The sequence below is a fragment of the Camelina sativa genome, chromosome 4 (genome assembly GCF_030686135.1).
Source record: "Camelina sativa cultivar CO46 ecotype springtype chromosome 4, ASM3068613v1".
Classification (NCBI taxonomy): domain Eukaryota; kingdom Viridiplantae; phylum Streptophyta; class Magnoliopsida; order Brassicales; family Brassicaceae; genus Camelina; species Camelina sativa.
This window is the reverse complement of record NC_141883.1, coordinates 19,965,299-19,976,260: the sequence shown is the minus strand read 5'-3', so window position 1 is coordinate 19,976,260 and position 10,962 is coordinate 19,965,299. Positions and strand designations below refer to the sequence as shown.

At 32.9% G+C, this 10,962-nt stretch overlaps 1 long non-coding RNA gene across 9 annotated transcripts; it reads right to left on the bottom strand.

Annotated features, from left to right (window-relative positions):
• Positions 1-340: 340 nt before the first annotated feature.
• LOC104780691 (uncharacterized) lies at positions 341-6,316 on the bottom strand. 9 transcript variants are annotated; one of them, XR_015596904.1, is made up of 7 exons: positions 5,455-6,316; positions 5,297-5,368; positions 4,997-5,198; positions 4,833-4,883; positions 4,688-4,738; positions 4,492-4,578; positions 341-782 (listed from the first exon to the last, which is right to left on the bottom strand). It is a non-coding gene; the product is annotated as an uncharacterized LOC104780691 (long non-coding RNA). The 9 variants fall into 9 exon arrangements; XR_015596903.1 differs by having other exon boundaries at positions 5,297-5,345; positions 5,455-5,659; XR_015596900.1 differs by lacking the exon at positions 341-782 and adding an exon at positions 3,028-3,481.
• Positions 6,317-10,962: the final 4,646 nt, after the last annotated feature.

The window sequence follows — 10,962 nt, the reverse complement described above, 5'->3', positions numbered from 1 at the left end:
GAAGAAGGGGAAGAAGGTGAAGAAAAAAACAATGAAGGAGAAGAAAAAAATGATGAAGGAGAAGAAGGGGAAGAAAAAGACGATGAAGGAGAAGAAGAAGAAGAAGATAAGGAGGGAAGTTCGAACTCGGCAGGTAACTCGAGAAGGAGTACAAGCGATGCAACTGTAAGTACACCAAGTCTGTGTCATTCGGAATTGAATTGGAATTTGAAATCAATCTAGTAGAACTGGTAGAACTGGTGCAACTATTGGGTGTAGAACTAGTACAACTAGTTGGTGTATAACTGGTAGAACTCATGTAAAACTGATATTGTTGCAGGAATCAGAGGAGGAAACATAAGCGATGCAACCTTTAGGAATGCACTTCAAGCCTAGTCAGTACAACAAGAAAATCAAGCTATCGACAAGGTGTCATATTTTTGAAACTTTGACAATGTTTGATAAATTAGAGCATCCACTGACTAGTTCTGAGAGGGATTGGTTTGAGAAACATCCACAATTCAAAGACATTTTCCACATGCCAAGGGAACCAAACCACAAGCTTATGGGAATATGGTTGCTCTTACTTCGAACGACAGAAATTGAAAAAAAGAAGGAAGCATGGTTTGTTGTGAATGGTGTTCCAATCCGGTATGGTCTGAGAGAACACGCGTTGATGTCTGGATTAGATTGTCGGTGCTATCCACTTGATTACAAGGAAGCCGACAGTATCGAGCCGCCCACTTATTGTCTTTTAGCATTTTTAGGGTTTCCTTTCCTTTTCCTATAAAAGGTCTTGTACTCTGCAGCCACAAAAAGGAGAGACTTTTTAGAGTACAATTCTAGACCTAGTATTTACCCTTTTAGGGAATTATTCCTTTTTGCTTTTTATTGCTTGAATCTTTAGCCACTTTTGTTTATTTTCTAAGAAATCTTTGATACTTGTTGATTTCATAACTTTCAAAGTATTAAGAATTTGAGTTTGATTTCTTCTTCAATATTGTAGATATTCATCTCATCTTTCTAAACATGCAAGTTTTATTGATTTCTGGGTTTATGACTTTGTTCATCATGTTTTGTGTTTGTGAGTAGTGGCTTAGGATCTTGAGGATGGATTAAGGTGGATGATGGTTGTGGTTGTTTAGATTGGCCAAGCTTGTTTGTTATTGTCATGAGAATGGATTAACATGTATTAGAAGATCATTGTCTAGAAATAGCTCATTGTTGATTGAGGTTTGTTGACCAATTTAGATAGCCATAGCTTGAGTCCATCCCATGAATCCATCCTTAAAACATTTCTTTGTTTATTGATTTCCTTTTTAAGTATTGTTAATTGATTGATGCTTGCTCTGTTTCAATATTTGCTCTGTTTCTGGCATTCGCTCATCAACTCGACCATCCACTCGATCGAGCATCCGATCGAGTGCTTGCTCGAGCTCCTTCCAGAGTTCCTGTTTTATGTTTTGCATCTTTCTGTTTCATTCGCTGTCTCATTCTAGTTGCATTTCCTGTTGCATTCATTTAGTTTTTGTTTAACTGTGGCATTACTTAGTTTGCTTACTATAATTCATGTTCTTGCTTCATTTCATTATTGCTTTAATCATTCTGTTTACTTTGCATTTAGTATCCTGTTTTAGTAGGTTTACATTCTACATTTTATAATCATCATTATGTTGTTAGTGACAAACATCCTTCATATTTGGCTTGACTTAGATGAGTATTCACATCCTGATTGCTTGCATCACACTCATTATTGTTTGACATCCTTTATGCTACAACTACATAATGGTAATTGAAACACCTTCCACCTGATCATCATATCATTCCATCTCTTTCATCATATCATTCACCACACAAAAATATGAGTTTCAGTGGGTTATAAAGATGACATGTTGGAATTAATTAAATATCATTAAATTTGTTCTAATACAGGTTAAATCCTCTTTTTATTACTTGTCAACACTATTAATATTAGAATATTTGACATATAAAAATTAAGTTGATTTAACTAAGATTTTGTAAAATAATTAAATCATTAGGAAAAATATGACTTAATCATAGCGTATAAATGACTTACTATGTATTTAAATCCTTTATTTTTTGTTATAATAACTAAAAATTAAAATAGAATCTCAAATACTAAACAAAACAAACTAGATATACAGTAAAACCTCTATAAATTAATAAGGTCGGGACCTTGAAATTTTATTAATTTATAGAGGTTATTAATTTATCGATAAATTAATAAAATATTAACTTATGAAGAGATTTTTTTTTTCATAATTTTAAAAATTTTATTTTCAAAATAAAATACTTTTGTTATGATTCACATTTTTATAGAATTTTCTTAATTTATAATTTTGGTTATCGTAATAGGATTGATGTTAATAGTTTACTTAATTATCTAAGTGAAAATGATAAATGTTAGAAGTTAGAGTTTAGAAGAAATTGTTGGTATTATCTTTATTATAAGTTCTTAAACCATCCTTACAAACTAGATTTGGTATCAGAGCAACATGTTCCGTGATCCTGAGAGAGAATTATGATGGAAGTTGCCATTGTGACTAAAAGAAGAGAAGGAAAAGCTTCTTTGATTACAATCAAAAATATGAGAGATATTAATGTTATCAAAAAAACAAAGGAGGAAGGAAGAAAAGATCTTTCAGAAAGAGAAGAAATTTCAAAATCTGATTCAGAAGAAGAACAAGAAGATGGCCTTGTTGAAAGCTACAAGGAAGTTCGTGAGGCACTGATTAATATTGGAAAGGAGAATCAAGTTTTGGTAAAAGAAAAAATTCGCCTTGATGCACTTGTTGAATCACTGCAGAATGAGTTGAAGGATGAGAAGAAAATCAATCAAAGGAGTTTGACATTGATGCAAGACAAGCTGGCTCTTGCTGCTAAAGTAGACAATCTAGAGAAGGATTTACGTAATGAGAAGGAAATATCAGCCCGACTACAATCAGAGCTTGATCAACAACACAAGAAGATTCACATGTTTGCTGGGACTAAAAAACTTGATAAAATCTTGAGTTATGGACAGAGAAGTCTAACCGAGGATTAGGTTATATTGGACAAGAAGGATCTAATACAGGACAAATCAAGTTTGTGTCAGGAGGTGTCGCTCAACAAGTACAAGACAAATCAGAGAGTAATACAATCAAACAAACTGGATGTTACTTTTGTGGAAAGAAAGGACACATAAGAGCATACTGCTACAAGTACTGGGAAAAAATCAACAAACTTAGACGTCAAGGAAAATTTTCGTGGAATGGATATCGTAGTCAAATATGGGTAAAGAAATCTGATCTGTATGCATCAAAAGGTATGTCAAGAAAATCTGATCTGGATCAGGATACACCAAGAAGGTCAGGAAGTACAGGAGAGTTTGGATTTCGGTGCAATATGACAATTGTGACAAAAGGACATGGGGCTACTAGTAGTGGATATTCTCGCTATATGACAAGAACTCCTACAGCAGCACCTATAACTGCAGCAAAACCTGCAACAGAAAATGAGAGCATGACAGGAAGCATCGGTGATGAAAAATTTGCTGGAAATTACAAAGCATTGTGTGAGCATTGGCTTAAATTGATTGAGGAAAATTCAGTGCTGACTAAAGAGAAAGTCATGTTAGAGATTCAAATTGTTAAAGCACAAAAGTATGCAATAGAGAAAGAAGAAGAAGCATTACAAGTTAGAATCAGACTTCAAGAAACTCAAAAGAATTTAAGAATGCTTAATAGTGGTACAGACAAATTGGATCATCTTCTGAACATTGGGAAAACAGATCGACATGGTCTTGGATTCAAGGGAAAGCCTTCAAACTCAGATTCCTATTTTGTTTATGGTGGAAAAATCACATCTGCAACATGAGCTGCTACAGAGACTACAACTGGTATCAGAGACCGTGAATCGATAACAGATGAAGAAAGGAAGGAGATTTTTCGATTGGTTGGAAATTTGGGACAATGTCTGTTGAAATTAAATCAGTCCCAAAAAGAGTACAAAAAGAGGAGTTAAAATTATTGTGTAATGATGCTTCTAAGAGAGACAGAGGATCTCAAAGATCCTTTCGGGAAATTGATGGGAACGTGTGTTTGTGGACCACTAATCCGATTGGAAGGCTTCAAGAAGAAATTGTTCGCAAAGTTCATATAAGCGAATAAAGAGATCGTGTTCGTATCTTGAGTCTGCAGCTGCTGAAATAATAAGAAAAAGAGAAGAATTTGAGGCTTGAAATTCATGTTGTGTCATTGCTTGGATTAATGTGTTATTGAGACACACAATCAATGATGATGAAGAAGAGAAAGATATGCGTGATGGTGATAAATGTTTGATCAAAAGAAAAGAAGAAAAATCTTTTCGGAGATCATTACAGAAGTGTTCTATGGTTACTAAGATGAGATTTGAGATAGAACAAAAGGAGAAGAGTTTTTCACAAAAAGGACGTGACACTACCAAAGTTTCACACAAGCGAGATTCGAGAAGTTGTTCAGAAGGAAGTGGTACCTAGTATGAAGTTCCAGCGTGGCTGTGAGCTTCTTAATATCCACTAACTGAAGAAGCAACTCCAGGTAACTCCGGTAAGTCAATGACCTCGCAGAAAAGAGAAGAAAAGATTTAGGTGAGTTCATTATGTGAGGTAGATTCATGTGTAAGGAAGAAAAACAAGTTGTTACACAAAGAGAAGGAGAAATGGAGTTACATGTGGAGTTCTGAAGCTATGAGAAGGAAATTCAAGCTTCAGGTGGAGTGTCTAGTGGTAAAAGAATCCGAGGAAGTGGATTAGTTAAGGTTCCGGAATTGCAATAAGGAGATATTGATTCTAGGTGGAGCTGTGAGAGAGTTACCTGCAATTATTGGAGCAGCAAAAGAACACGGATGGTGATTCAACGGAGAAGCTGCGGAGGAAGAAAATCAGGGAATCAAGAGTTCAAATTTCTTACCTTTTCAAAAAAAAAAAAAAAAAAAATCAGAAATCTCAGAAGAGATTGTAAGAGGAGCTTGAGAATACCTGAGATTACAGAGGGTAATGGTGATAGAGGAATCACCGGAGATACAAGGATTTGTGGTACAAACTTGCATCTGATTTCACTAGCAAAGAAGAAGATAACGTGTCGTATATACACCGCAGGTACCATTTTAATGGGTTCATGGAGTTACCTAGAGGAGTTTTTTGGAGCCGTGAAGGAGAGTGATCGGTTCCAGGTGAGTTTCTGTGAGGAGGATAGTGAAATCAAAGACATGATTTCACGGGTTTATGAAATCGTAAGTGATAAAGTGTGAAGGAGATGATCACTGTTTCAAGGGTTACCAAAGCTCATCAAAGAAGAAGAAGAACACACGTTTGTTCATCCGAGAAGCTGTGAAATGAAGAATCAAAATTCTGAAAAACTTCAGAAAAATTTGTAATCTCAGAATAAATCAAACTGAAGTCGTCATAGTAGAGATGAAGAAGAGTTTGATAGGTACCGGAGTTGCAGAGACCGGTATTCGGTTTCGCCATGGAGGAAGAGAAAACCGGCGGCTTCGTCGGGTAAAGAGAAGCCTTAGAGGATTCTTAGGTGTTGGGTGTAGAGTCGGAGAAGTCTCCGGCGAACATGGAGGTGACCGGAGTTTTCGTCGTCGGAATTGCGTTCAATTTTTGGTCATTGGAGAAGAAGAGTCTCGTCGGGTCGGGTCGTCTCCATCGTTGGAGAAGAAAGAGAGGAAGAAAGGTTCATGGGCTGGACTTGTGAAGAAAGAAGTTGAAGTTGACAAAAGCCCATGGTGGAGATTGTGAAGTTATGGGCTTTAATCACATTTCCTGGCCCATTCGAATTAAGCTTATGGTATTCTCTTCTTGGGCTAAAGAAATGTTCGCCCAATTCTGAAGCATGTATCCAAGTCGGCGATGACTTGATATTAAAGGAAGAGCGACGAAGCAAAAAGACAAAACGCAAGCATAAGAGAGAACAGAGCCGTAAGAAACACAAAGAAAGAGACGGTGACATTTTCTTTGTGTAAGGAGGAGTTTATGGCTGTCACTAAAGCATCTAAAGAAGCAAACTGGCTTCGAGAACTATTTGATAAGGTCATCGGAGAAACATGTGAGAAGGTGATAATCCCACATGGTGGATATTTTAACAAAGGCACTTGGAATCAAGTTTCAAGAAATGAGAGATCTCATTGGTGTTGAAGGTTTGGAGAATATAGACTTCAAGCTTAAGAGGGAGAATGTTGGATAAGCTTGAAGAGGAAGACTTCCTAATCAAATTATGATTAGAGAAGATAAGTTCAAGAGAAGATAAGCTCAAATAATATTTAGGAGTTATCTAAATATTGGTGTTTTCCTGATAGGATTAGGATATGTGTTTTGATATAAAAAGCTATGTTGAGTTGTGACATAACCTATGAGTTTTGGGAGAGAATTTGAGAGAGACCAAAGTTTTGAGTTATTTTTTTGGTGATGAATAAAGAAGTTCTTAAACCATCCTTACAAACTAGATGAGTTGGTAGTATAATACCACCTCATTCCCAATAATTATGGGAATTTTTTGTTTAAAAATGTATGATTTTAAAATAATTTTAGGAGATAAACTTAATGGCAATAAGAAGGGGGGAAAGTGGGACAAAAATTGGTGACCAAAGCTGCCGGCCAACTGTACACAAGACAAAAAAAAAAATTAAAACGTTTTCCCTTAATGGATGACTAGTGTGTTTTTTAATACTGTATATATATTTTTTAAATCATTAGAGGCATTATGATATATGGATAATGCATATATACATATAGTGTATATTTTGTGTTACATGGCTGTGCATTGTTGAATTGTGAAGACTAAATAATGTAAAAAGCAAAAATAATGTTAATTGTTTTTTATTAATTAATCATCTATACTATTTTACTCTAGGAATTGAATTTTGATATATTATTATTCAATGTTTATATCATTATATGCACATACAAATTTAAAAAAAATTAGATTTGAAGATTATGAAAGAGGAGTATACAAGTATGCAACAACCCAATCAACTACCGAAGTTGCCAAGTGTTGCATCAAATTTGGGGAAGACCAAAAAAATAAGATATGTTCTTCTTGTAATACACAACAACAACAACAACAACAACAACAAAGAAACTAACAACAAAAGAAAAAAGGAGAGAACAAATGAATAATGGAAAGAAAAACAAAGTTGTGATATTATCTCTTGTTATCAGAGTGGAATATTAACTCATAGAAAGGCTCATAAAGCCTTCAATAATTAGTCTATCATGCGAACAAGTATAAGATTAAAAAACCAACTTGGTGTTTATATGAAAAAGTTATCCCCATCAAATTAATAAATCTCTGTTTAAAATTAATTTTAGTTTTTCCTAAGAAACAATATATATTTTTTAAATTACTTATATTTCAGTCAAATATCTTACCTACTGAAAATGGTATGAAATAGCAAATAGGGCACTGAGTTTAGATCGGTTTAGATCATAGATAATCGTGATCGATTTGGATTGTGCAAATTGAAGCAGCCACATATTGTTTGTTTAAAGGGTGAAAAGGAAAATACATATATAAACGAGTAGCAAAAGAAGCGAAAAGCCTTTTTCCATTTTGAGTATTTAACACAACTCTTTTTTTCCACATAAAGTCAATTTTTTTAATGAATGTAAAAATAAAATCAAACCCATTACAAAATCAATTGTTGAAATTCAAAAATGTGTATTATGCATATTCAATTTTTTATAATAATTTATTTTTTTGCAAAACCGTTATTCAGGAACATTAAGAATTTATAAGTGCAGTATCGATCATGAATGTATCTAGAATTTGGCAAGTTCAATATCATTGGAATCTATTAGTGTACGGATAACAATAGTCATATCTACGCCGTCATCATAAAAAGGTTCAATAGGTTTGATGTAATAAAAAGTTAATGGTGAAGTAAAGGAAGAAACAAATTCTTATTTGGTCAACCCTTTTTTATTTTTTCAGTCGTATATATGGTTGATTTTAAATTTTGAGAAAATATTATGTTTGTGAAGAGACTATAGAAAAATGAGAACTGATCGTTATATTTTGACTGATCATCACTTCGAAGAAAACAAATCCTCAAAATTATCACTTTTTGTGTTGTTCGCAAACAAATTTGTACAAATGCTGATAGATTTATCTGTTTGTACTAACTATTAATGTTGGCTATAATTAGTGAAACTGCGAATTACCTAATTATAGACAAAATGGAATAGCATGACTGAAACTTATGTCAGTCATTCGACTTACCAATTTAAGAAATTTCTTTTGTGGTTTTAATGAAGTTGAGAAGTTAGTGACTCAATATATACTAGACTGTTCCCAAAAAAATTTTGGTAAAACATGTGGTTCTAGAACTAATTATGGGTTATCAGCTTATCATTTAAATCAAATATTTTCTTGTTTAGTTAAGGGAATTTGAATAGTAACAACTAACAAAATTGGCTGCAAATAAATCTTTTTCACAGTTTTGAGTTTAGGTTTTCGTTCACATGGTGTGGACAGCAAGAAAAAAGAAATAAAACTCCTGGAATAAAACCTAGCTTAACAAAAAAATTAATATAAAAGCTACAAAATAAAACAGTTCTCCTGCTAGTAATTTCTGATTCTATTCAAAAAAATATCAAACCTTTTTAGACCCAAGAGGCGAAGACAATAAAATCTAGTTGAATTATCAAACCCGACCTTATATAATAAGGTTAGGGGGCGGCATGAAAAGAAGAAGAAACTTGACACAACTCATTTTAGAAATAAATAAATAGTGCAATTTATTTAAGTGGCAATAACAAATTTGGCCAATCATATCATATCCTCTCCAATCTCTCTTTTAATCTTTCTCTTTTTATAAGATCTCTAGATAAAGCCGACGTGATCGCTATCTTCATGGATGTTTATTTTCCTTTTTTGTTTGATAATTGTTTATTTCTTCCTTTTTAAATTCGTTATCTTATTACATGAGACGAAAACTCGCACATCACGAGTCACGATGGACATGGTTAGCCATGATTTGCCAAAAAGTTTGGAGTAAAAATCAATCATGACATCGTCATACCAAGTTAATGGAATTTCACTGTTTCTTGTAATTCTTTCCATTAAATTGAAATGAAATTAAGTCATATGATTTACGTTGGGTCATTCATCAACGCCTACGTTGAATCTATCTTTCACGTGTCGCGTGTTCGATTCCTTCTGTATGATGGTGTTATGATTTCATACGATTTAAGTTGGATGATAAATTTAGGTATATTATTAAATCTCATATTTTGGTTTTTTTTTTCTTTTCAGATATTGATTTTATGTATTATGAACCGACGTCGATTATGTATGTATTTTTATACGAGTATGATACAAGTTGGATGATACAAAAAGAAATGAAAAAGATACCAAAGGGAGAAAATATGGCAAGAAGGAGATTGGATGGAGGAGGCTGAGAGCAACTACGTATAATAGAAGAGCCACATTCTTTTGTTGTGAATTTCCTCTCCTCTTCTTTTACTTTTCTTTTTTTATAGTTAAATCTATTTTCTTATTCAATATTTTTGTGCCACTCAAATTCATCTGTCTATATTAAAGAGAAAAAAGAAGTGACAAAGAGGACATAATCTCACATAAAAATCTTAAAGAAATAACTAGTATTATAAAGAGCTGAAAATATCTTCGTTTTGAAAAAAAATCTTTAAAATTGACGAACTCAAATGCTAAGAAATTAATTAGTTTTTTAATTGGTAACCTAATACATAATTCTTCTGATGGCTTAATGATTGTTTTACCGATGTGCTGACAACGAAAATATGACTTCTGACAATTAGAAGAGAAATAATAAATCAAAAGAGTTAGCAGTAAATTCTGAAAATAGTTTTGTAGACACAAAAACTGATCAAAACTAATATTTAAGCTATTGGGACAAACTAGTCTTTATTTATCATATTTTATAGTAGCTATGCAACTTAATGCTATTAGAAAGGGCAAATTTTAAGGTATTTAAAAAAAAAAATATGATAAGTTTTCGCATTAGTCTTGGTTATAGAAATATTTCCTTGATTATTAGGAAAACAGCAAAATTAGCATTGCTTCATCTAGCTCTTTTTGCTTCAACATTGGGATTGAGTGGAAAGAACAGAAAAATTATCATACTTTTAAACTGTAGTGACTTATTAGTAGATCGATTATACAGGACAAATTGTTTTAAAAGTGTTACTTACCTAGTTATCATTACCCTAGTTATTACCACTTAATTAATTATGTGAATGTTTGACATTAGCATGACAAAGAAATCAGAGGTGTCACAGAATTATATGATTGCTTGGAACAACGTGGCGGTTTGATTATGATATAACAATGCATGGGTTAATCATTTGTTCATTACGTGGTTGCTTTTACGATACATATGTACGTTCCAGTGGATCTGTGGATGCATCAAAAGTTTCTAAAGAATAGCCAAACAACGTATATTTCCAATAAAAGAATACCACAACGGTTTTAGCAGGCGGTCATAGAAGCTTCACAATTTCAATTTTTATTTTTTTTGGGCAAATTTCATAAGTTACAAAGTTTATTGTATAAAACCTGCAGCTTTCCTTAAACAGATTTTAACTTTTTTTTTTTGTGACAACAAACAGATTTTAACCTTAAAAATGCGTTATATCTAGAAAGACTTCTTATAATTTAAAATCACGTAACAATGTTACGTACGTACTAATCGCCTTCAAATCACGTTCTTAAATTTTTGTAAGTCGTTCGAATTCTTATTTAATAATTGGGTTTTAATTTTGTTAAAGACAATTAACAAAACAAAAAAAATACAAAAAGCTTAATTAGGGTAATTATCTGATCACATATCTTATGTGTAGTTAAGGTTATTTGGTCCTTTTTCTTATTTTAACTTGTGGTATAATTTTGGAAAACATAAACACGAGATTTTATGAAATTATTCAAAAATAAATACGATCAGTTATTTGTTTCTTGGTAG